The sequence below is a fragment of the Pogoniulus pusillus genome, chromosome 38 (assembly GCF_015220805.1).
Source record: "Pogoniulus pusillus isolate bPogPus1 chromosome 38, bPogPus1.pri, whole genome shotgun sequence".
NCBI classification, from domain to species: domain Eukaryota; kingdom Metazoa; phylum Chordata; class Aves; order Piciformes; family Lybiidae; genus Pogoniulus; species Pogoniulus pusillus.
In genome coordinates, this window is record NC_087301.1 from 3,475,010 (window position 1) to 3,501,733 (window position 26,724).

Sequence of the window (26,724 nt, forward strand, 5' to 3'; positions counted from 1 at the left end):
GGCCAGGAGGATGCTCAGAGGCTGCAGCAGCTCTGCTGTGAGCACAGACTGAAAGAGTTGGGGCTGTGCAGGCTGGAGAAGAGGAGGCTCTCAGGTGACCTTCTTGTGGCCTTCCAGGATCTGAAGGGGGACTACAAAAAAGCTGGGGAGGGACTTTTTAGGCTATCAGGGAGTGAGAGGACTAGGGGGAATGGAGCAAAGCTGGAGGTGGGGAGATTGAGAGTGGAGGTGAGGAGGAAGTTGTTGAGCAGGAGAGTGGTGAGAGGCTGGAATGGGTTGCCCAGGGAGGTGGTTGAGGCCCCATGGCTGGAGGTGTTTGAGGCCAGGCTGGCTGAGGCTGTGTGCAGCCTGCTCTAGGGTAGGGTGTCCCTGGGCATGGCAGGGGGGTTGGAACTGGCTGCTCCTTGTGCTCCCTTCCAACCCTGACTGAATCTGATTCTATGATACCACACTGGAATGTCAGGTGAGCACACTCTGTATAAAGAAACATCTCACAGGGACTACCTCGATGCTGGCATAACTTGTCCAAAGATAAAACCTGACAGTATTTCTCATCTAATATTACTTACATGGAAGCAAAATCAACTTTCAAATGTTATTATTATATTTTAATGTCCTAATTATTAGTGTTTTTTTGATCAGAAGCTATTTGATATTCAGATAGTTCTGTTTTCTCCATTTTGTATCTTGCATAAATGTTGTGCCGCCTTATTTTGTGTTATAAACCCAACTAAATTCAAGTTTTAAGGTGTACTGGAGCCTGCAGTGCCACATTAAGTGATGTGGAAGCATGGACTGGCACCAGGAGTGAGGAGACTGTGGCTGCTGTGCTTGCATCCCGTTGCTATTTCTGGCATACAGAGACTGAGCAGTGCTTGATGGGCCAAAGGTAAGTCCTCACAGGCTGCTGTGCTGTCCTTGCCTTCTGATGTTCATCCTCTCTGTCACCTGCCTCTTGATATGTGGCTTCCTAATTTTTAATACACTCTCAGCACCAGTGTAGCAACTGAAAAGAAGTTGCTGTGCATGAAGACCTCTGTGTCTGGTTTCACAAGAGATAAGGGCAAGCAGACTTGCGCTCAGCCTTCCCCTGTGCTAACGTGCCCAAGCCTGGTATTTCTTTGACAGCAACACCTAAATGGCTTGGCATCCCATAGATAGCCTGTGAGAAGAGACTCCCTGTCCCCAGGAGCTTGAAGTCTAAATAGATAAGGCAGGCAGAAGAGGGAACACAAAGAGATGGAGCCACTTGCCCAAGCCACTTAGCACATCCAGCAGCAGGACTGGGAATAGGAAGAGGTTGTTTGAATGCTCACCACTGTCATCACCACTGATTTGGGATTCCTCTGCCTGGTTCTGTGCCACCTTCTGCCTGTCCCTGTGCAGGAATTGGTGGCTTGCATCCACCAACCAGCTGTGTCCTACCTTGTGGCTTAATTCTTCAGCAGATCTTTTCTCTTGAGGGGAACAACCCTCAGGTTGTTTATCCTTCTCAGTTGTGTCAGCTGCAGGGAGTACTGTAGCTGGAGTGCTGGTGGTGAAAAGGGCTAGGGATGACTGAGCTTTGAGGTTCTTCATGTCCCTGGAATCTCTTATTGCTCTTCCCAAACATTATTGAAGGCTCAGAGTCACAACTCCTTTCATAAGTCCAACAGTTATGTTACCTACTTGAGTTGGGTTTAAGTAGGAGAGAACTGGAAGCAGACTACAGGACTGAAGGTCCACAGCAATCCACAGAGGAGCAGCCCTTCAGCCTCTAAATTACAACCTCCCTTTTACACAGCAACCTCACCACTTCTTTCCTACTGGATTATAATTCATCCTAGCTCTGCTCTTAGTCACATGGATTTCTAATTTCACTTGAATTTTCTACTTTTTCTGCCAGGTCAGGTCCCTAAAACATCCCTAAAATTTATGCACATTTCTGAAGTTGACTTCAGGTTCAGCAGTTTAAATGCTAATTGAACATCTTAAATATGGACACACACATATATATATATATATATTTACTGGCTTTTTCAGTTAAAAAATGAAAAGGGAAAAGAAAGAACTGATTGAGGGACATCATCTTCTTTCATTCAATGTTTCTATTGAAATTTCAACTGTTTTTTTTAAAGGCATTCAAAGTTGACCAGACAGAAAGTCTTTGTAGCATTAATATGTAGGTTAACATATTAATCAATGGGATCCTGGGGTGTGTTAGGAAGAGTGTGCCCAGCAGATCAAGGGAAGTTCTCCTCCCTCTCTACTCTGCCCTGTTGAGACCTCATCTTGAGTACTGTGTTCAGTTTGGGGCTTCCTGGTTGAAGAGGGATAGGGATCTGCTGGAGAGGGTCCAGTGGAGGGCTAGAAGGATGATGAGGGGACTGGATGGCATGGCTGATGAGGAGAGGCTGAGGGACCTGGGGCTGCTTAGGCTGGAGAAGAGAAGGCTGAGAGGGATTTAATCAATGCTTATCAATATCTGAGGGCTGGGGGTCAGGAGGGAGGGGACAGGCTCTGCTCACTGCTCCCTGGGATAGGACAAGGAGCAATGGATGGAAGCTGCAGCACAGGAGGTTCCAGCTCAACACAAAGGGGAACTTCTTGCCTGGAAGGGTCCCAGAGCACTGGCACAGGCTGCCCACAGAGGTTGTGGAGTCTCCTTCTCAGGAGACTTTCAAGGCCTGTCTGGATGTGTTCCTGTGTGCCCTGAGCTAGATTGGATTGTCCTGCCCTGAGCTAGATTGGATTGTCCTGCTCTGGCAGGGGAGTTGGACTGGATGATCTCCTTGAGTCCCTTCCAACTCCTAACATCCTGTGATCCTGTGATCATAGAATCAATCAGCTTGGAAGAGACCTCCAAGCTCATCCAGTCCAACCTAGCACCCAGCCCTGTCCAGTCAACCAGACCATGGCACTAAGTGCCCCAGCCAGGCTTGGCTGCAACACCTCCAGCCACAGCCACTCCACCACCTCCCTGGGCAGCCCATTCCAATGCCAATCACTCTCTCTGCCAACAACTTCCTCCTAACATCCAGCCTGAACCTCCCCTACTTTAGCAACTGGAGGATTTCAAGATTTGTCAGATTTTCAGTAGGAAACCTTAATCTGATCTTAAAAAAATGCTGTCACCAGCTCCAAACAGGTGAGATTTATCTGAAATTTTAGTGAGGTTTTTGGCACTTTTTATGTTTTAAGTGGATCAAGTCTCAGTTGAAAATGTTGGTGGACCTGAAACCATGTGAAATATGAAGGTTTTCAGGTGCTTTATGTGATTATGGAAATGGCAAATCATGCAGGAGTAGATGGAATACTTTTTTTTTTTTTTGGCATGACTTCATCCACATAAATTTGACTTTCACCTGGAATTTCAGAGCTCAGTTCGAGCTGGTATGTAGAAGAGAGCTCATGGATAAGAGCAGATTGTTAACTCCCCACAGACCCAGCACACATAAATCTAGGCACTGCATTCCCACTTCCCCTACTCTTTGATATCAGATGAATTCATCTCTCTAACCTTTCTTTTCAAATCCCTCTGTTACATTAACTGAACTTTGGTTGAACTCTTCTCATTCCCCTAAACTTGGTTTTCAATCAGGGCATCAAATGGTGCAGTATTCCAGAGCCCTTCAGCAGACTCTGGTCACTGGCAGTGAGCAGCACTGGTTTACCTCTGCTTGCTTTACTCACCTTGGGATTGGTTTATGTCTCTCTCACCTTATTGTTGTTATCATTCTCCATTATCATTGGGACTGACAGAGTTGGAACTCAAAGACCTTTCAGGATAGTGCTTGGGGGAGGTAATTTTCTAACATATGCCTTGTTGGATTTGGAGGTGAAAGTTGGGGGGGTGGGGGGTGAATCAGCTTAAAAGAAATTGGTGGTGAAAGGGAATTTACATGGCCTTCAACCACACTCCATCCTCTCTGTTGACTAACAGGGTACCAAATGAGGATACCAAAAGTAATCTGAACATAGCAGCTTTCTTCCAAGGACCTCCAAACACTCCAGGGACATGGTAAGCATTGTTCTGATGGTTCTATATTATGGGGAAGCAAGTTAGGAAGAAATGTTTGCTGACTGACTTGGTGTGGAATTGAACAACGAAGCACAAAGCAGACAAGAAGCTGTTTGTCAAATTCCTCACTTGACAGAGCACTGTTCTGGTAATGCCCAAATCAGTGCACCTATGCCAAACTTGGCTTCCAATGGATGTGCCCCGCACTGTGACTTTGTACCTTGCCTCAAATGATTAGAATTCTTCATTTGTATCAGTAAATACTTTTTACTCCACTGAAGACACTTGATTTATTTGCAAACCATTCTCATATATCCTCATACATGATTCGGTGCAGTCCATAGAGCTGAGATAGAACTTAAAGTCAGAGAGTCATAGAATCAACCAGGTTGGAAGAGACCTCCAAGGTCATCCAGTCAAACCTACCACCTAACCCTTCTAATTAACTAAACCATGGCACTAAGGGCCTCATCCAGTCTTTTGTTGAACATCTCCAGGGATGGCAACTCCACCACCTCCCTGGGCAGCCCATTCCAATGGCATATTTCTTACATGATCTCTGTGTAGTTTGCCTAGGAGGAAGTTACTGACTTGCCTCAAAGAGGCCTTAAGGTTTTATAGTTAGTGCTTAGATCGCTGAATCATCCTCTCTGGCTGAGCACCCCTTCTCCTTACATGTCATCTCCTTTGAATTCTCATTTCAGTTGGCCTCAGCAAAAATCAGTAATAGTTTGTCTTCACTCTGCTTTCTACTATAACTGTGCACCTTCCGAGGTCTCTTCTCCCTCTGAACCTGTCTCCATGATTAAATTCGTTCTTCCCTTCTGTTTTCCAGCTTCTCTCTGCAAACTTCTTCTCACTCCATTTCTGCAAGGACTTCTCCTGCAAGCCAGGTCCCTAAGAGGATTAGTGAGGGGGATACCAATTCATTTATAGCCACCTCAGCATGGTAGCAGCCAACCATTATAAGTTAGTGGGTTATTAAATGGCCTGCAGCATGTGAAATCAGCTTCAGTCTTCAAGTGCAGTTCAGAGTGGACAAGTGTCTACCTCACAGCTGCTCTGAACTTAGCCTCAATTCTGGTGTCTGTGTTTATTTCCATTCTTACTGTGTTCATATTGGCATGCTCAGGATTAAGAGGACTGCCAAAATGTGCCCTCTTTTTAAATATGAGAACAGTCTTCAGGCCTCTTTCACATAGAATCATAGAATCAGCCAGGTTGGAAGAGACCTCCAAGATCATCCAGTCCAACCTAGCACCCAGCCCTATCCAGTCAACCAGACCATGGCACTAAGTGCCTCATCCAGTCTTTTCTTGAACACCTCCAGGGACAGTGCCACAACAACAAAAGACCCCAACCCACCCTCAGACAACCAAAAAAAGCCAGAACAAAAGAAAACCCCTCAAACTCTCCTAGTTTAAACTTCAAATTCCTGGTGGTTCTAGTGCCAGGTGATGTTGCCATTCGTGTTTGCTGCTGTAGTGCCTGACTTGAACCACGCCAAAGCAGCAGGCTAAGTTAATACATAGCTGTGATCAAAAGAGAATGACACCTCTCACTCTAATTTTTCTTTTATGCCAGCCTGGAGGCCTTTAGCTTTGTGGAACTGATTTGAAAAAGAAGGTTACTGGACTCTAATAAATGAAGTGTCCAGATGTTAGTGATGATTCATAAAAGCAATTAAGAAAGGAAAGTGCTTTTTCCGCTGAGCGCAGTGTGTTGCTTTGAACGTGCCCTTAAGTGATGTTGCAAAGAGTGGTCAGTGGATAGTGACCACTCTTTAAGATGATGAATCTGTTTCCAGCATAACACTTCTTTTTTTCTCGTGGTTCTCATGATCAACCTCCCTCCCCCCATCCTCCCCCCCCCCCCCCCCTTATTTATTTATTTATTCTTGTCGGAGTCTTTCTTATTTAGCTTCTCTTTCAAAATAGTTCCCATCTCTTCTTTCTCCTAAAATCTGTGGAAAATAATAAAAGCCAACCTACTGAGGATGTAATATATCTCTACTCTGCTCTGGTGAGACCCCACCTGGAGTACTGCATCCTGTTCTAGAGCCCCTATGACAAGAGGGATGTGGAGATGCTGGAGTGTGTCCAGAGAAGGGCCAGGAGGGTGAGCAGAGGGCTGGAGCAGCTCTGCTATGAGCACAGACTGAAAGAGCTGTGCAGGCTGGAGAAGAGAAGGCTCCCAGGTGACCTTCTTGTGGCCTTCCAGGATCTGAAGAGGGCCTGTAAAAAAGCTGGGGAGGGACTTTTTAGGCTCTCAGGGAGTGACAGGACTGGGGGGAATGGAGTGAAGCTGGAAATCGGTTCAGAGTGGATGTGAGGAGGAAGTTGTTGATCATGAGAGTGGTGAGAGGCTGGAATGGGTTGCCCAGGGAGGTGGTTGAGGCCCCATGGCTGGAGTTGTTTAAGGCCAGGCTGGCTGAGGCTGTGTGCAGCCTGCTCTAGGGTGGGGTGTCCCTGCCCGTGGCAGGGGTGTTGGAACTAGACGATCTTTGTGGTCCCTTCCAAACCTGACTGGTTCTATGATTTTCCAGGAGAGAAATGTGGGGTTTGAAATTCATCAAATACAGCCCTTTTTTTTTTTTTTAATTATTATTATTTTTACCTCCAGTGCTACTCTCTTGCAGGCCAGCCCTGACCTTCCACAAACACAAAACGCCTCATTTGTAGAGCTTTCAAAGCGATTTGTAACGAGCAAGACTGAGCTCAGTGGAAACATGATTAGGGTTATTGTTGTCCACAAAGATCCATCAGCCCAGCCACATTACCTAAGCAAGAAGCAGACCCTGAGGCATACTCTGCAAGCTTCTTCCACCGTGGCTTTTCAAGTCGTCTCAACCAACCTGTTAGCTGTTAGTGATGGCTATTAGGCTCTGCTGCTGTTCTAGAGCAAACACTTCCAGTCTTGCTGCCTTCTCCCATTGCTTCTCTTGGGGCCTGTGCATATTCCAAAGTTGGGCCTTCAATTTGCATTGCCCTCACACATTGCCCTTGGCTAGTCCATGGCTATATGCTAAGAGAAGCAAAATAGTTTACTGCTGTATCATGGATCATTAGGTGGAGTCACTATTCTTAAAGCATCACTGGTATAGATACAAATAATTAGGGATGTGCTTTTGTTAACATTGCCAGCCTCTCCCCTCTTGTACTGTACCCTTGGGTACTAAATAATTACCCACTTTGTGTGGTTATCTAGCTCACTAATTACCCACAAAAATTGGGGTCAGGTGTTAACTGCTTGAAATAAGTATCCTCCAAAGACTCGGTTACATTGCATAAAGAAATTCTGTATTTGCAACAAAACTTCTCCCCTCTCCCCCCCCCAAAAAAATAACAAATACTCAAAGAGGCTTTTTGGGGAAGGAAAAACTAGGAAAGATGAGAAGGACAATGGATGTGGACTGTTCTGTGTGATGGTGACATCCTGCAGGCTGCTGTGATGGTGAGGGAATCTGTAAGGAGAGTGGAAGGATGGTTGACAGACACAGTCTCTCTAATCCAGTCTACTTCTCCCAAAGATTAGATCCTTCAGCACACAGGGTTTGATTCTTCCCTTATCTAGGCTGATGTCAATCAGGATTACGTTGGTATAAATAAGAATATTTGTATCTATGGATTTCTGGATTGACTTCGCTGCGCAATCCCAGCTCTTCCATCACCCGAGAACTTCTGCATTGCACCCAACAATTTAATTAGCTATTACATATTTATTTCCAGGCGTTTTGTTCCAGCTGTTTCAACCTCTGCCTGCACGCAGAATTTCCCTCTCAGGCTGGTGCTCGTGAAGTGCAGCCTGCTTTGAGTAATAATTTAATTCCTGTGTTCAGGGAGTTACCCCAGTGAGTCAAAGACTTCTAGATAGCCCCACCCTCCCCAACTTCCCGAACACTTACACTGCAGTCACTTTCTCTTTGCCAGACCCACACAAGTTGTCTAGCTAGCCAAAATCCCAACAGGCAGCTTCCCCAGCCTCCCTTTATTTCCTAGTTCTCCCAGAGAACTAGGAAATAAAGCCGCAGAAGCCCTAAAACGCCCGGCACATGCTACAGAGAGATGCTTAATAGCCCATCTCGCTCACCTGCCCTCTCACATAGGTGCTTGCTGCTTTCAGTACAAAGGAAACCGATTTCGGGGGGAGCTAAGAAAGTGTTTCTGTGAATCCCACTATGCACCTATCGGGGTTTTGGATCCTCAGACACCTGGAAGTCCTAAGCATCTGTGCGGCGCACAGCGTAACAAAGAAACTGCCTCCCTGACTTGTTTCTGTGTTCTGCGTTAGGTGCTTCCTCTCCCTTGCAGCAAGTACCACCCTGCCTTCCCACCAGCTCCTTTCGAAGCCTATGCAGAGTCAGGTATTTAGGCGTTGCCAGCCTCAGCTCCCAGGCCCATTTCCAACGTGGGGAGGGGGGGTTCAGGTCAGGCCCCACATGTTGGCTATGTGCTGTCTTTGGGGGCATACCTGCGCTCCGCATTGTGTAGCACATCTCTGGAAAACGCAGGGCTCAGCCTCATAAAGCACAATGCAGATTTAGTCGTCATCTTTGTCTCTCCCTCCCTCTCCTCCCCTCCCAGCTCCCCGCTGATGTTAACTGTCTGTATTATTATTTATTGTTATCAAGGGATTTGGGTTGATCAATGAAGTGTATATGCGTCTGACGGACATCGGGAGAGGAAATGCTTGGAGAATGAGTAACATGTCTGCAGTGAAGGGTGTGTGTGAGGGAGGGAGAGGGAGCATCGGTACTAGAAACATTGACTGATGAGTTCATTTTAAAATCCAAGGGCATATAGCTGGTAAATTAGCACATACTGCAAATATAGTCTGGTGTGAGAGGCAGCGGTGCTGCCATTGAGCAGAGGGGTGGGTGGGGGGTGGAGGGGTCGAGGAGAGGAGATTGTCATCTCTAAAGTCATCACGGGCATGAGCCAGGCAGTCTGCCTGCCTCAATGCAGACGCGGGGCGTGCGATTTCCACGGGCGGCTGCGGGCTGCAGTGTGGCGGAGGGGCGGAGGGGGGGAGCGGGGGGGGGTGGAAATCGAGATAGCAGCGGCGGATTTTATTGTTTTAAAATCCAGATCCAGGCAGAGGGATGCTAGGCGAAGGGCTGCGGTCCCACCACCACTTCCTCCACCCCTTCCATTTCTCAACCCCCTTGCACTCCCTTAGGAGGGCGGCGTGGGGCGGCAGCGGGTGCCCGGCTGCCCGGGAGGGTCCCGGGGCCGGTGCCCGGCGGCGGGGACGGAGCAGCCGCTCCGGGGATACGTCGGTGGCCGCGGCGACGGGTTTCTCCCGAGATTTTAAGAGATTATTGGGGAGGGGTGAGTGGGGCTGGGGTGTGTGTGTGTGAGAGAGAGAGCGAGAGAGAGGCTGGCGGCGGCGGGGGGAGCCAAGTCCTTATTCTGTTAAAGATTTAAGTAGGCATGCAAGGAATCTCTAGGATAGTTGGCAAAGGGCGAGGGTGGGGAGGGGGGGAAGGATCCAAAAGAGTCTGTAACCAGACACTGAAGCTTTCCAGGAGTGAGAGTGTGTGAGAGAGACGGAGACAGAGCGAGAGGAAGAGAGGGGGCAGTGTGGTCTAGTACATTTTCATCTGGTCGTTGATTTGAGCCTGATGCTTGCTGTCCCTCAACAGCCTCCCTTGCCTGTATTTTTTCTTTCCCCCTCTCATCTCCTTTCCCTTCTACTTCATCGAAGCCTAGGGGAGCCAGTAAAGATTAAATGTGCTTTCTAAAAGGCAGCCACTTCATGCAGCTATGTCTACTACACCACCGCCACCCCCAGCTACCACCCCCCCTCCCCCTTTTTGAAATAATAAAAAAAAAAAAAAAAGAAAAGAAAAAAAGAGAGAGAGAGAGGGGGGGAGACAGAGAGGGGGAGAAGGAAGGAGGAGGAAGAGGAGGACTATAGTTTAATGATGTCGGGACTGGCTGATCCAGAAGGAGGAAAAAAAAAAAAAAAAAGGAAAAAAATATTTGAGATCCTGGACGAGGAAGGACTTTGGTGAATGGGCTCAGACTCCTGAGGTGAGAAAAGGACGGAGTGAATGATGATGATGATGATGATGGTGATGATGATGATTCTGTAATGGTGCCTGTTACCGCTGCCCCGGCCGTGCGGTGGCGGGGAGCGGCGGGGCGCGGAGCCGGGCTGGCCGCCGTGCGGGGCCGGGGCCGGGGCCGGGCCGTGGGAGCTGCGTTCGGAAGCGCCGGGCCAGCAGCCGCGGATATTTCGCATTTTTAAACTCGGGCCCTCCGGTACGTTTCGGCTTCTCCCCGCTTATGCCTCTGGGCCTAAAGCGGTTGCAGAGATGGGTGGAGGGTGCAGATCCATATTATTTATTTGGGGAGGGTTGGGGGGTGGGGGGAGTTGGGGGGGGGGGTGGGGGTGGAAAGAGGGAGGAAAGGGAGGGAGGGAAAGGGAGAAGAGCGGAGAAGGAGGTGGCAAGCTGGGGACGAAATCCTGCTCTCGGTTATGGCCGGCGTAAATTTCCATTGGCTGGGGTTGCACAAGGTGCTCGGAGAGGAGTCGGTGCAGGATGGAGTCCCTTTTGTGTGTGTGTGTGCGGGTGTGTGTGTGTGTGCTCGGCGCTCGGGGACCCTCCTCTCCTGGGAAGCGGGTTTTTCTCCAGGTTTTCCTTTGAAAGCCCGGCCGGCGGCCGGCTGGGGAGGGCGGCCGGGCTGCGGCGGCGCTGCCCGCACCCTCCCTCCGCCCTCTTGCTGACAGTCGGGGCTCGCCTTCCAGCGGGCTGGCCCCGGCTCCAGCCGCCCCCAGCTGATGCGGGACTTGGAGCGGGCCGCAGCTTGCAGACCCCCAGCCCCGTCTCTTAATAATAATAATAATGATAATAATAACAACAACAGCGGCAGCGGCGGCATTGGTGGGAGCGCGGAGGGAGGAGGGCGGCAGGCGAGGAGCTGCAGAGGAATTCGGTTCCTTTTCCTTTTCCCCCTTTTCTTTTCCTTGATATATTCCCTTAAAAAAAAAAAAAAAAAAAAAAGGAGAGAGAGATGTTTTAAAAATGCAAGCGGCTTGCCCAGCTGCACACACCCACCCTCGCCTCCCTCCCCCGGCTTGCGCACACCGCACGCTCGCACTCGCTCGCTCGCCCGCGCCCGCTCGGGTGTCAAAACCCGCCGGGCACCCAGCCTGGTCCGGGCACTGCCCCTGCCCCAGCCCCTGCCCCGAACCCGCCCGGGGGTCCCGCCCGCCCCCCCTCCAGTCTCCCCCCCCGCACCCCCCACCCCTCCATCCCCACCTCCCCACCGCCGGGCTTTTCCCCCTTGCTCTTGGCGCTGAAGATCGGAGCCTCCCCCGCTTCCAAATGGTGAGTTTCTACCTGATTTTCTCGAACTCGGGTTTTTTCTCCATCCCCGCCGGCCGCGGGGCTGGCGGAGGGGGCGGGGAGGCAGCGCCTTTATGCTGCTGCATGCTTTGTGCCAGGCGGCTGGAGAGAGAGCCTGCATATTCCTGCTCTTATTTCTGCATTCCTTTTCGTTGAAACAATGAAAATAATTCCGTCACTGCCCCAAACTTCCCTTTCTTTCTTCCTCCTCGTTATTTAAATGCGGAGACTTTTCATATATTTGTCGCAAGCGACCTTGTGGGAAGCTGTAAGGAACCTGCCGCGCCTTGTCATTTTTGTATAAACGATTAAAACTGGAATGTATTCTCTCAACAGAGGGTCCTTAGAGAAGCTCTTTCCTTCCACCTGTGTGTCCTGTTTTGTAATCTTGAGCCATGAATTGAACTTGCCTGCTCTTCTTTTCCTCTTTCTCCTTTTTTTTTTTTTTTTTAATCTTTAATTCCTGATCCCTGTATTTATATTTTTGATTTGGGATTTGGGTCTTTTGATGGTTTGGGTTTTGTTGGTTTTTTTTTTACTGGTTTTTGTTTGGTTGGGTTTGGGGTTTTTTTTTTGTTTGTTTGTTTGTTTTCGTGGGTTTGGTGGTTTTATTTGTTTTATTCTTTTTGCAAGAAATAGTTTGTTGCGCCCCTCTCAATCCCTGAGACCCTAACTTGTGATGTTTAGCTTTTAAATCCACGGGTTAGGCTCTTGGGAGCTGTGAGTTGTGCTTGGACATCTTTATTTTATTTTATAAGCCTGTCTTCTCTCTGTGTGTGTATATGTGTGCCTGCGTGTGTATATATATATATATATATATTTAGACGTATACACACACATACAATAGTGTTTAGTAGACCTTTTAAGGGAAAAAAAAAAAGGATGTCTTCTCCTCAGGGCTGCTCGGCTCGTAGCAGGGCGGTGGTTATGGCCATTTACTGTAAAAAAGAAACCCTCCGATCAGAACTGGAGTCTGTCTGACAGCCAGATTGGGTGGTTTTTTTTTCTACGGCTCTGTGTGTGTGTGTGTATATATATCCAAGAGATAATTTTACAGCTGATGCAGATATGGGGGTGTATGTATGTACACATCTAGCGATTATTCTATATGCGTGTGTAGATAAGATATACACGATATGGATGCATGTAAATAGAGCTATTGAGGTGCGCGTATAGACACATATGGATGCTACGTGTGTGTGAATATGTATGTAGGTAAATAAAGCCTTAGGTATGTATATATATATATTTATATATGGAGGCAGATTGATATACATGCTTGTGTTTTCAGAGAGGGAGAGAGTTGCCTTGCTGCAGGCCACTGCATACAGCATCTCTCTCTCTCCCTTTCCCCCCTTACTCCCCCTTCTTGAGAGCAACACAGAGTACCCTGAGAGCGTAACAGTAACAGCTCGGTACATTGGTGCTTGACCTCAGCTGAAATCCCAGCATGCCTCATGCTTCCAAGTTTAAAACTGAACGATTAATCTTAGAAATGTGCTCTATGGACACACACAGGGGGGGTGAGGGGAAAAAAAAATCTGGGAAGGGGGGGGGGGGAGAAAATTCAGAACACCCCCCCCTGCAAAACCCAGGAGATGGGTTGGGATCTTGGAGATCTTTAGGTCGAAAATAAACCGAGAAGAAAATAAAAGGATGAAACGGTTGCATGCACTGTTGGTTGGGGAACTGCTGCAAAAGAAATCCTGAGCGAATGCTGAAGTTTTGGGTTAGCTTTTTATTTTCTTTCTAGAACTGAAAAGTTTCCTGCTTTTCTGGTGCAAAAAAAAAAATGCTATGTAAATGACAAACCAGAAACGTTAAAAGAAATGTGGTTGTCGTTTTTTTCTTCCCTGCTGCTGTTTTCCTTGCCTAGATATTTATTTTGCTGTAAAGTGAATTCTGGTCGGAACTGTTATTTCTTAACGTGTGTTCTGCAAGGTAATTGATAACGAAGTTACTCTCCCCTTGTCTGAAATTTGAATGCAAATGCTTTAACTTAAAACACAACGCACCAAAATATTATATATATATATATATATGTAGAGATATTAAATTGCTGGTGTAACATGTCGGTATTTAACAGCTTTAGGAAGTGTTCGATGCTTCCCGTTGTTCAACAGTTGATGAACTGGAAAAGGTTGCTTGTTTGATTATTTAACGTGATTATTGTTTTGTTTTGTTTTTTTCTTTTTTAGCTTCTTTTTATTGCCACTGTAATTTCATTGACGATTTTACCTCCCCAAGGGAAAAAAAAAACCCAAACAAACAAACAAACAAACAAAACCAAACCCCAAGCCAACAAAGCTTTTTACTTCTGAATTTGTGTATTACTGCCAATGCTTCAGAGTGAGGAACTTAATGCCGAGTTGCAGCTATTTTCTGTTACCTGTTTGGCACTATAAAGCAGAACACGAATCGCCAGAGCCCAACCACCTTTGTCCAGCCTTTAGCTGCACCTCAGAGACAGGCAAAAAGAAAAAGAAAAAAAAAGTAGCCGATTTTTCCCCCCTTTTTTTCCTTCTGAAGCTGCGTTTTAATCGCTTTTTCCCCACCTCGAGCAGGGCGAGGGCGAGCGCTTTTGTCTCCGCACGCCGGGACCCCCTTCTCCGCGATCCTCCGCACCCATCTCGGCGGGGCTGCATCGGGGGACCCCCGGCAGCGTTCTCCGCCCCGCACCCCGCTGAGCCCCCTCCTCCCCTCGGCCCTTTTCGGGGCCATCCCGCCGGGCTCCCTCCCGCCTCCCCGGGGGTTGCGGCCCCGCTATTGTCTCCGCCTCGGCTGCGCGGTGCGGTGCGGAGCGGTGCGGAGCTGGGTGGGGGGGAGTTGAGCGGGGCTGCGGCAAAACAATGGCCGGTGGGGGGGGGGCGGGGGGGGGCGGGGAGCAAGGCTGGGGGGGGGGGGGGCCGGCGGCCGGGCTGCTGCGGGGGCAGGGCCCGCTCCCCGCTCCGCTCCGCTCCGGCGCAGCGAGGAGCATAATTGGGAGCTGGTTCAATCACTACCAGTCTAGACTCGCCCAGACACATCAATTAGAGGGGCTGGCGCTTTAAAGGCATCGCGGCTGGAAGGAGCCAGGCCTTCGGGAGACGCAGCAGCGAAGTAAAATCAAAATGCAATGGGAAACAATTGGCAGGCGTTGGAATAAGGAGGAAGGCTTTAAAAAAACCCCAAACCCTGGATTCCCGCATCCTCCTTTTCTAGTGGTTCCTGCGAGAAGAAAAAGAGGGAAGAGCAACTGCAACAGAACTGCGTTTTCTCCCCGCCAGCCACAGCCTCCTAGCTCAGGGCAGGCAGGTTCAGTGGGGTTCTCAGCCAGCTCCGTGCCTGTGAGCTGCAGAAATGTCAGCCTTATTGAAACTTAATTACGCTATAAATATCCAGTTGGAACCGTTTCTTTGTAAGCAAATGTAAATCAATCCAGAACTACTCCTGCAGCGGTTTTTTTGTACCTTCTGCAGACAAAAGGATATTGCCTTTTGGTTTGATTTTTTTCCCTCCCCTTTATCCGTTTTGCTGTGAGGCTTTCTTGTCTCAGCGTTGCATAGTTCCTTCAGTGACAATTTCATCAGTCTCTGTAGTTGTGCATTTTTGCTGCAAGCTGTGGACAAAAAAAAAAAAGACTTTTTTTGCTTAATATATTGAGAGGGAAATGGCAGAGAAAATAAATATTATGCAGCAATATCATTTAGAAACAGGAGAAGTAAGTCAGGCTCAAGAAGGATTGAAGAACTTATATTCATGGAATTTATATTCATACCAACACTGAAAAATACCAAATTGGGACTAGTTTCAATTCAAACTATACCAAATAGGCTTCAAAGTATACCCAGTATGCTACCATGGCATTTAATACAACACATTCCCAAGTAATTCTTATTTAATACAAGACATTCCCAACTAATTCTCTGCAATATGTGATGCAAATAATTGAAAAGGAGGAAGATAAACAAAAGGAGGCTTTTTTTATTGGTGGTTGTTGTTAAATAATGTTGCTTTAAGAAGAAATTAATGCCAATTTTACCAAGTTCTGGCACCTTGGAGTTTTGTCTGAGCAGCAAGTGTGGCGTTTAGCTCTGTGACTTTGGCCTCGTGGTAGCTTAGTTGGAACTTGCTTTCCCAAGTTGAAAGGCATGTGGGGTGGGGGGAGGGTTGGTGGCAGTAAAAGGTAGAAGAGGTCCAAAGCATTCTGCAGTTTTCCATTGTTGCTCTTTTATGTCAAGGCTTTCAACAGTACCTAAAGTTGCATGGTGCTGCCCCTCAGCAAATGGAGATGATTTTTATTGTCTGTCTTTTCCTGAGCTGTTTCCAAAGTGCTTAAGAATTTATTGGGCCAAATTATGGTCGAGATGCTACGTAGTGGGTAGTGCTGATGAGATTATTGATTCATTTCTAATTGATTTCCGATTCATTCACCTTACAAATCCTTGATATTGAAATGCAGCTCATGCTGAAATGTGGTTGCAGCCTCTTCATAGACAAAAGTCGTATCAACCCAGGGCAAATGCTAGCTGGAATTGGCATCATATACCTCTTTATTGGTTCTTTTTTTTTTTGTCCAATTTGTTAACACTTTTAATTCCACTGTAATGAAATCTTTGGCCATACTTCAGTACTTTCAAATAACGAAAGGTTTACTCGTAGTACATTTGTGCACAGCCCCAATAATACAGCCCCCAGAGTGGAAGTTTAATCCGCACCTTCTCACTGCTGTCAGATGATTTTTGACTGCTCCTCGCTGCTGTCAGATGATTTTTGACTGCTCTAACGGCCACTTTGCTTTGGTGCTGCCTCAATTTTGTTCCCTTTTCTGGGAAGGAGGTGGAATGCAGGCGTAGAGTCCAGGAGTTCCGAGTGTGAGCTTTACAAGAGGTAGCAGCTTCCCGGCGCCACTGCGCACGGGGCTGCTGGTGCTCGCCATGCTTGGAAGAAGAACCTCCCTTGCCAACTGTACTGCATTCCTGCTGCCCTGTCTTTTTCCCAGGGCTCAGAAGGAAAAGAGCATCCCAGTTCTTCTTCACTCTTGGGAGCACGCACATTGTTTCAATAACCCAGGCAATAAATGCTAATTAGTAATGCTTAAGGACCCTACCAGTCAGAGTAATTATCATAATTTACCTCTTCCTTGTTAAAAAAAAAAACCCTTCCTTGCTGATGTGAAATTTTTGTTGAAGCAATAGTTTCTTTCCTCCTCCTCTGGAGAGCTTTTCCTTGTTGTGTTAGCAGGGACTGTGTGGGTCTGCTGTGGCACTGAAAACACAGTTCACATAGTGCCTGGGAGACTGGCTGGAGCTAGAGACTGAACATGTGTAAAGATTTTTCCCACACATTAAACCAAAAAGATTTTCAAACTGATAGTTTGGTTTGGTTTATTTTTCTTTGCCTTCCCTCTCTGCTCTCCTCCTCTTCTCCAGCATCCCCAAAAACCACTTACAGAGGGAGAACAAAGGAAATCACTAACTCTAGAGGCATCATTAAGTATGAGCGGCAACAGCAAGATAGAGTGTGATATGACAACATATTTTATTGCACAAAAGTAGAGATAATTAAATAATTCAGTGGTATTCTTAGTTAATTAGCAGAAAGATCTTTCAGGAGCCATCAAGAAAATGGATCTCATCAAACCTGATAATATGCTGCATTTCCCAAAGCCCCTGTGTTTTCCAGTGTTGCTACTGCTCCACCACCTGATACAGGGACACAAAAGGTTGCAGGTTGCAGGTTTAATTGGGCTGTTCCTCGGGATGATGGTTTTTTGCTCCTGCATAAGGTGATTAGGTATTTAGAGGAAGTGAATGTTTTTAGCTGGAATTTTCAGTGTTAGTCCATCCTGGAGAAAAAAAAATGATGTGAGCTTCAGAAGAGGCAGACCTCTTCTGTAAGTGATCCATTTCAAAGATTAAATCATAAGCTAGGAGCCATTCTTGGGTTGATTATGATGGGGCTGACTCATTTTGATTTGGAGTTGGTGAATGAATGCTGGAGTCCAAGATCTTTTTATAGAGCTAATTGGACACCTAGATTGGCTGCTTTCAGCTTCTCTCCACGTGGAGAAATGCGTGGCAGAGTCTAGGAGAGGTCTGGCACCTCTGATTGAATGGGGGCTCTAATTTCAAGGCCAGCCAATTGTCTCATTTACTAGTGATACAAACTGGGAAGAGCTCCATTCTCATCAGTGGAGTTGGTTTTGGTCTTCAGCAGGACGGCTATAACTGTCCTACCATGCAAACACTTTTACCCCCTAGGTGCTTGAGGTTTTTAGCTGGAATCAGTGTCTGTATATGTTCAGCAGCACACTCCAGGTTGGTAGTCTACAACTCCTATAGAGGGGAACAGGCTGCATGAAGAGGTACCTGCAGGGCATTGATAGTGCTACTGGAAAACTCTGTTAGGCATGTTCTCAGTAATTAGGTGCATCAAATATTACTCAGAATATCTCATGGTATTATTCCTTTGATCTATCCACTGGTTCATGTGATGCATTTACAAACTGTAATTCACTGCCTCTGTCTTTGATATGTCAAAGATTACTTTTTCCTCTGCCAAGCAAAGGCTCATCTGAAAATTTGACTTCACCAGTTAGCTAAACATCTCCTGTTTGAAGCACAGTGTCAGCATGCAGCTCACCCTTTAAACAATGAAAGGGGTTGGGCATCACTCTTACAGGTATAACATCAGTCCTTGGTTTTTAACTCTGGGCCCAAACTGAACTTTGCCTCTGTGTTACAGTTGTGATGTATATTGACTTCATGGACTACTCAGACAAGTAATGCTGTGGGGTAAGACGCTTTGGTTTGTCATTGTTTGTGATGCATGCCAGGCAGAACTTCCCAGGCTCACACTAAAACTGCACAGAGCCTCAGAGAGCAGTGGCCCAAACACGTGGAAAGAGACTTTTCCCTGCTCAGAAGAAATGGAGACTGGTTTAAGGCAAGGGAGGGTACAAGGCACCCACAAGCGGTTTGCCCGAGGGAGCAGAGCGCATCGTTAGCAAAGCAATAATTCATCTCTCCTGCTTCGCAGGGCTGCTGTACTCAGTACAACAAATTCTCCTCTGTGGAACTTTCCAGGTGAGGAGTAAGGCTACTGAAATGCCAGAGGACCCTCTCCTGTACCCCCAGGAGTAATTATGACAAAACCAAAGTTACTTCTGTGAGCAAATCATGCATTTTGTGTTGGGTTTTTTGCTCTTTTCTGTTGGTGTTAATTCACTCAATGCTCTGGCAGCTGCCTTTGGTAAATGGAGGCAAAAAGGAGAGAGATATTTCTCAAGATGAAAGATGAGTCTCTGACTTCCATGGTAGTCAAAGTGGCTGTGGAAGACTGAGAGCACTGCAGTTGTTTTTATTTAACAGCTCTTCCTGCACTCTAGTCAATAAATCTCTAATCTCTTGGGCTGAAATGTCTGACACTTATTTGCTGGCCCTTACATCCGTGATCGACTGTGTTGTGCTCACAGAGCTCCACCTACAGCTGCTGGTACCCTGGATATAAATTGTATGTTCTTTAAGGAGCAGGGTGGGGGGCATGTAAGGATGAGCAGAGGCTTTGCTGTGCAATGTGTGCTTCTCGTGCTGTCCTTTAAGTCAAGGGTAGTCTCCAGCAGCAACTCTTGAAGGATGGCTTCTGAGAAACAAGGGATAGATTAACTCTGGCAGTGTTCCTTGCTGCTGGCACTCAGACCATGACATGCTGACCAAAGCTTGATGCTCTTTGCTGCTGTGTACCTTTGGAAGACGCGACAGAAGGGGTTGCCCTTTGGTGTCTGTCCTGTGTGCCAGAGGAGGATAAGCTAAGTCAGCTCCTGAGAGATGTCTCCAAACAGCTCCCTCTGGCTACTACAAGAAGATGAACCGATGGCTTCTGTTCCCTGGAAGCTGTCTGATGATCACAGGCCATTCCATACTTCTCACTTGGCTGCCCTGCTGGTACCTCCACTTTTAAGGTGAATTATGCAAGAGATGGTATTGAAGCATCAGACTTGCAGGAGCTGAGGATTGGGAAGAGTCCTCTCTCAGTGTATGGATTCATTTTGGGATAAAGCCTGAGACTCTCCTGAGTTCCTGTTTCTGTGGAAAGGACAAAAAGTGGAAAGGATCAAAAACTACTCAGTGGACTTTGGTTTCCCTGTGCCTGTGTTTGTATCATGTCTGAACTTGCAAAGAATATACTTGGCTATTCACGAGGAGTCCAGTAAAGGCTAAACCTGTAAATCAGTTACTTCAAGTGTCTTTGTCTCATTTGCTCACCCCTTTCTCCCAGGGTATCCTCTTGCTTTCAGAGCACCTGGTTCCTCTTGAGGACAGGATGGAGTGGTTGGGGTCTGGGTTCTTCCTGGGGCTGGGACAGGGGGAGAATACCATCTTGGGGAGAGGGTTGGTGGGCTCATGGAGCACCTCACACACAGATTGACCAAAATTTGCCTTCAAATCTTTGATTTAGTTGTGTTTTCACTTCACAGACACCTGGCAGGGTAAGGTGACATAAAAGATGTGTTGCCTCTCACTGCTAGGGGCCCAAATACACTAATCCCCTCATGAAATCCATTTCTCCTGTGTTTCATTGACAATTCAGAAATAACAGAAGAGCTTTGGCATGGCTCCTGTTCTCCTTCATCCCCTTTTCATCTTTTTCACATCACCTGGCATCAGGTGTATATTTTGGGGGGGTATAATGCATATTTTGAGAGATGCTGATACATAAGTGGAGGAGGAGGGGGAAAGCCCTGGTTTTGAATTAGTGGCATTCTGCTTGTTGTCCTTGCATCAGTGTTCAGTTCCCTTTTGGAATGTATGACTAGAAGAGTTAAAAATAGTGATCAAAGCCCAGCAAACCCATGGCTTTTTGGTACAATTGCCAGACGTATTCAGTAAGTATCTAAAGTCCTCATATTCCTCAGGCAGCCAAATGCTTCTTTTTCTTGGCATACAAACTGACATTGCGAAGGCAAATAAAATTGCTCCTTTTATTTTTCCCCTTCTCCCTATTTTGGGAAGAACTTTCCCCAAATTCCAGCCTCCCCCCACCCCCCCCCCCCCACCCCCCAAGCCTCTAGCTATTGTGCTTGCATGGAGGAGTCTGTTAGAGCATACATACTTGGTGCTACAGCTGTGTCAGCTGGAGATAGGCAAAAGGAGACTCCAGTGGCAGAACCAAAGCTTAAACTAATATTTCTTCTGAAGGATCCCTCCTAGTCCACACATGAAGCTGCAGTGGGACAGTGGGGGAGGTGTGTTTCCATGTTTATCTTTTCAGTGGAGATATAAGCCCCAAGGTCTCCTCTCTTGTTCAGGGACAGATGTCTAGGGGGAGGTTAAGTTCCTTTGGCACATGCTGTGTGAAACCCTTTCCCTTCCCTTCCCTTCCCTTCCCTTCCCTTCCCTTCCCTTCCCTTCCCTTCCCTTCCCTTCCCTTCCCTTCCCTTCCCTTCCCTTCCCTTCCCTTCCCTTCCCTTCCCTTCCCTTCCCTTCCCTTCCCTTCCCTTCCCTTCCCTTCCCTTCCCTTCCCTTCCCTTCCCTTCCCTTCCCTTCCCTTCCCTTCCCTTCCCTTCCCTTCCCTTCCCTTCCCTTCCCTTCCCTTCCCTTCCCTTCCCTTCCCTTCCCTTCCCTTCCCTTCCCTTCCCTTCCCTTCCCTTCCCTTCCCTTCCCTTCCCTTCCCCCTTCTTTTAAGAAAGAGAAATAAATAAAACTTTCTTGGTTTGGTTTTCAGTACCCCCAAAGAGACAACAATGTTGTTTGAGCTCCCTCCTCACCTCAGAAATAAAAAGACAAAATATTCTGGGATGTGTTTGGTCCTCTCCAGGTTGGAATGTATCTGTCTGTTGGAAAACAACACGGGGTTTACTGTTCTAAGGCATATGGAGCAGTGTGTGTTTTGTTCACATATGATGGTACCTCATTATTTAGTAATGCAGCACTTCTCCAGCAAGTTCCATCTGTGGATCTCAAGGCACTTTCTGCAGAGAGCTGAGCTAACTCTCACAAGCTGCTTTGTGAGGTGGGTATGGAAATGTTCCTGATCCTTGTTCACATGAGGGGAAACCACAGTCAAGAGTCAAGTCCCTTGGCCTCAGGATTTTTAACTTCTGTGTCCTGCTTTCCACACTTGTATTTTCCTGATACCACGGAGTAGAACTACTCATTCTCAACCCAGCTAGCAAAAAGGTACACCCCAAATACACTCTGGTTTGATGGCTGCTTGGTTGCCTCCTTTGGGCAGGCTTGGGGAGACTGCTTTTCAGCACAGAGAAATTTAGAGGGCTGGAGATGTGTTACTCTGCACAGAGCTTGCAGAGCAGGGATGTGCTTAGCACCCTTGAACATCATCAGCCTAACCTAAAAGCACTGACTGGGAAGTTTGGCTTAAGCATTTTGCCTGAGATGGCAGAGCTGATAACTGGATTTCAGTTTTCTGAGCTCCAGTCCATTACCACAGCTATAAATCACAGTGCCTGCAATCACCTGTCTAATGCACCCTTGGCTTTAAAATGTTTCCTTTACAGCCTTTTCCATCTGTGCCTCTGAAGACACCTCAAGTATAGGTAATACAGCAGAGGAGGGCTACAGCTGTGCCTTCAGCAGCCCTTAGTGCACTGCACTGCAACTCGTTGACTCCTACTCAGCATTATCTCTCTTCATAAAGAGGGTTTGGATGTTCAGTTGAGTGTGCTACATTTGGCAGCTGGAGTAGCTTTTACACCTGTAAAGGTTTTACATCCTAGGGAAGGAAATGACTTTCTTACATTTATTGGGTCACGTTAGGCTGATTTCAACACAAACTCCCTCATCATCTGCACCATTTGCTTGCTCTTAACTTGAGCCTTCAAGACAAAGAGATTTGCTCTCTGCAGTGAGTTCAGACATAGGATGGGGACTTGCAGGCTTTCTCTACATCTCCTCCAGCACCTGAACTTAACCTTGGGTTTAAGATGGTGAGGTCCAATGAACTGAGCTGAGTGCCAGGTTTAGCAATGCCAATTAGCTTCCACTCTGGGGGTAGCATCTGGGTGACAACTTTGCCAGTATAAAAGTTCCTGGATTAACTCAGATTATCCTGAATGAGTCCCATGGAAAAGATGCACACACAGATCTTTGCTAATCAGGACTAACTTCAGATCCCAAGTTTATTTTGGTCTCAAGCCTAGGAAGCTGCTGCCTGCACACATGTCCTTTTAATGGGTCATGATCAAATCCTCACTGACTCTAGCACTGACTCTGCCACCTCTTCTCTTCCACCACTGAATTTTGCCTTGCAGGGTAGATTGACAGCCAGAGCTCTTTTGAAACAGAAACAACAACAACAGGGTCAATCTGGGAGAAGCACTGAGGATCAGGGAATAGCCCAGCTAAGGTGGTAGCTGACAAATAAAGCCTGAGGTTTGCCATGTGAAGCGTGAACTGAGATGAAATACTGAGTCCCCCTGCAGTTCATAGTTCCACCTCTACTATGGTAGAGGCAACAGAGTGGCTGCAGAGCTCCATTAACATAATTCTTACCAGGTGGTCCAAACCAGCCTAGCCCAGATGGATGTGGGGGGCTATGATTGGGGGATTAAGTGGAAGGGGTGTTCCAGGAGGGAACATGGTTTTGAGGTTTGGTGTCAGCCTGCTCCTGCTGCTGTTTACGTTGCCTGGGCCAGTACATCCTTGCATGTGGACCTCAGCTTCTCCCTGCTTGCTGCTAAAACAGAAGACAGAAATCTTTCTGGTGACCTTCCCTGCTGGCACTCTCTAGGTAATTTTTTTCCACTCTTCAGCTTTATTGGTGAATATTTGTTTCTGTCATAAACCCAAACATCTTTACTGCTATAGGAGGTGAAAAGAAAATAGAGGTATTTAAATAATGAGCACTTAAACCATCTTGGGTTTGGTTTTTAATTCCTCTTCTTTCAATGTTCTTTTTTTCCCCCCTGAGTTTTGGCTTTTTCTCTGCATTTGCTACTGTCAGAGGGACTTTGGTTGGTGAAAAAAAAAATTACACATGCAATGGGAGAGATTCTTTCTGAAGTGCACTCTAATGTTGTTGTCAGAATTGTACCAGACAGAATTTTGACCCAGAGACAGTAAGCTCAGATGTTAGAGCACTGAAGCAAGAGCTCAGCAGCAGGAGGTCTCTTTCCTGCTGAGATTAGTCAAGCCCACTCTCCCAGACGGTTTTTACCCATATCAAGAGGAAGCCTGGAGCTAGATTTAATCTATTTCCCAGAAGCTGCTAATGCTTTCATGTAAAATGAGGAGTCTGCTGTCAAGACAGGAACAAAGTTTTGGACTCATCACAAGAGTTTCTCTGGTTGGTGTATGAAAGAGATGGACTAACTTGATAGATGATGGACTAACTTGATAGATGATGGCCACAGTGGATCTTCCTGGCTTTCCAAACACATAAAGCAAATTCTTTCCCTACCTTCACACACCAACAGCCTCTGTCCCATGCTCAGAAGCACACAAAAAATAGAGAATTAGGCCCTACCTCCCCATTCAGTATTCCTAAAGAGATCCAGCTGAGTAAACCAAAGCAATTGTGTTGATTTTACCACTTTCTCCTCTTGGCTAAATGAAGGAATCCAGTGCAGTAATGGCCAACCTTTTGTTGTTGTGCCATGTTATTAATGAATTATTCCACTTTCATGGTTATTTTTTGTTCTGGCTCCTAGCCTGTGCTAAAATATTTGTGAAACAAAAGAAAGGGAACTTGGGCTTTCCACTTCCTGTCAGTCTGTCTGTCTAGAGCTGTGGATCCAAACAGTTTCCAGCTTGGGGAATGTAGATGATAATTTATGAGAGTAGAGGATGGTGTGAACCAAGAACTTGGCCTCCAGAGGCTTGTCTGTGTTCTAGGCAAGTTCTAATCCTGTTTCTGCTCCTTGCTGGCCTATCCCTAGAGATATGTAGCAGCTGGGTCTAGTTTGGAATCATAGAATCAACCAGGTTGGAAGAGACCTCCGAGCTCATCCAGCCCAACCTATCACTGAGCCCTATCCAAGCAACTAGACCATGGCACTAAGTGCCCCATCTAGTCTGTTCTTGAACACCTCCAGGGACAGCCACTCCACCACCTCCGAGGGCAGCCCATTCCAATGCCAATCACTCTCTCTGACAACAACTTCCTCCTAACATCCAGCCTAGACCTCCCCTGGCACAACTTGAGGCTGTGTCCCCTTCTTCTGTTGCTGGGTGCCTGGCAGAGGAGCCCAACCCCAGCTGGCTACAGCCTCCCTTCAGGTAGTTGTAGGCAGTAATGAGCTCTGCTCTGAGCCTCCTCTTCTCCAGGCTGCACAACCCCAGCCTGAGATGTCTCTGCCCATGCAGGGAGATTGAAGCAGATGATCTCCAAGACCCCTTCCAACCTAAGCTGTTCTATGAAACCCAGAATCCATGCCCTGAGACTCCTTGCACTGCAGGCAGATTTTGGTCTTGGGCTTGATTTATCCTGCCAGTCAGTTTCTCTTGCTTTTAGGAGACCCAGCAAAGCATGTTGAGAACTTGTTCCCACCTTTGATGAACAAAACCCTGTCTCATCCAGGCCTACACATACCCCTTTACACCAACAAACCCCAGAGGTAACATTAAGCAGTGTTAATGTGATAAGGGCAATTCCCCCTGCCCCTTCCGCAGCAGCAGCTCAGGCCATCTAACATTGCACAAACTGGCATCACTCTTCTAAAAATAGATGTCTGAACACGCAGTCAATGGAGTAATCCAATTGCCTAAACGTTCCTGGGTGCTTTATCATTTAAATTGCCATAAATCTCAGGCTGCCACAAGCCCTGCTGAGCTGCATCAGGTTACAGTCCCAGCACCAACATGCGGTGGCCAGATGACATGGGTGCGCCGTGATGTCAGCGCGCTGCAGAGTCAATGCCTGCACTGTTTGGGCTTCAAAAAGTTGGCTCCAGCAGATCTCTTATTAAAAAGCACTGCCCCTGTCAGGTTTTAACTTAGTCTTTCTCCTCTTTTATTACTTTGAATAAGGAGCACATGGGGCCTGCTCCGAAATCCATTGAATTCTATCGAGGCATTGCTGATTCCAGACTTTGAATCTGCCTGATGGGGGATTTTGCAGTGAAATACAGAAGAGTAAAACTCTCATCCATTTTTGCAGGGCAGCATTAAGACTCCCCTGGATTCCTCAGGGTTATGCTTCCACACAATAACACCTACCATTGTTTGAAAAACGTGCCTTGCACTTAGGGTGAGGGGGAATGGATTGAAGCTTCAGGAGGGGGAATTTAGACTGGAGGTTAGGAAGAAATCATTTAGAGCGAGGGTGGTGAGACACTACAACAGGTTGTCCAGGGAGGTTGTGGATGTCCTCTCCCTGGAGGCGTTCAAAGCTAGGTTGAATGAGGTCTTGAGCAACCTGGGCTGGTGGGAGATGTCCCTGCCCATGGCAGGGCGGTTGGAAGACACTTCTTAGGTCCTTTCCAAGCCAAACCAGTCTGGAATTCTGTGATTTCCCTTCCCTGCCTTGTCGCTTAAGTAATTGTAATGGGAGAAAATACTTTTAGCTCTCCCTTATTTCTCAGAGTAATATTCCTGTGGACCACCTTAATGAACTCCCTCCTCTCCTTGGTTTTATACGTGGTTTAGATATTTATACAAGAGGTATGAACTTAAAAGGATTATTCATAACATTGTTTCTGAAACAGGAGACTAAAGCTAAACATAATCTAGTTCAGTCCCCAGCTGATGTAAATCATTTCAGCTCTCCTGGAAGTTGCTGATGAATTCTTTTTTTGTGTGTGTACCCAGTTAAGGATTGTTTTCTGCAGGAAAGGGAGGAGGGAGAGCAGTGAATAAAAGTAACAGGGCAAAGCTGTGTCACCTGTGATGGTGTCTGTGGGTGCCTGATGTGCTGTAAATTCAGTGCAGAGCTTGGCTCTGCTGCCAGAGGTGAAGGTGTGATGAGATTATGGCTTGGTCTACCAGAGCCAGTATCTCTGCTGACAGGTAACAGTGGGGTAGAAATGCAAAGGCACAGAAATTAGACTGACCTAGTTACCTGAGTAAATATGCAGAGCCCTCCCTGAGCCAGCTCGTGGTGAAAAGCATGCTGCCTGTTTTGGGTGGAATGTTACTGAGTAAGCTAGCTCAGGCCTAGCTGCATGTCCTGCTCTCAATTGCTGGGCCACTTGAGCCCCTTAAATTCCCCTAAGCAGAATTTAATTCTGCTAAATTTATTGCTGCAGAGATGCAATGACAGAGCTGAAACCCCTCTGCGGGGTGGGGGGGGTTGGGTGAGGTTGGTTGGTGTATGCTTGCAATGGAAAGAGCTGAAGCATGAGAGGGGGGAATATTACACCTGACTCAGTTCCCCCAAAGTAAGAGAGATAGAATAGAATCATAAAATCAGTGAGGGTTGGATAGACCAAGAA

The 26,724-nt window shown here is 47.0% G+C and overlaps 2 long non-coding RNA genes across 5 annotated transcripts in view; both read left to right on the plus strand.

Moving 5' to 3' along the window:
• Positions 1-5,412, plus strand: part of LOC135191181 (uncharacterized) — a 33,683-nt gene extending 28,271 nt beyond the window's left edge. For 3 of the 4 annotated variants that reach the window (XR_010308747.1, XR_010308748.1, XR_010308750.1), the window contains 2 exons: positions 742-889; positions 3,923-4,828. This is a non-coding gene — a long non-coding RNA (uncharacterized LOC135191181). The other variant, XR_010308749.1, reaches the window with a different exon arrangement.
• Positions 5,413-10,977: 5,565 nt separating this feature from the next.
• LOC135191212 (uncharacterized) lies at positions 10,978-19,571 on the plus strand. Its single transcript, XR_010308766.1, has 2 exons — positions 10,978-11,336; positions 18,081-19,571. It is a non-coding gene; the product is annotated as an uncharacterized LOC135191212 (long non-coding RNA).
• The last annotated feature ends 7,153 nt before the right edge of the window (positions 19,572-26,724 follow it).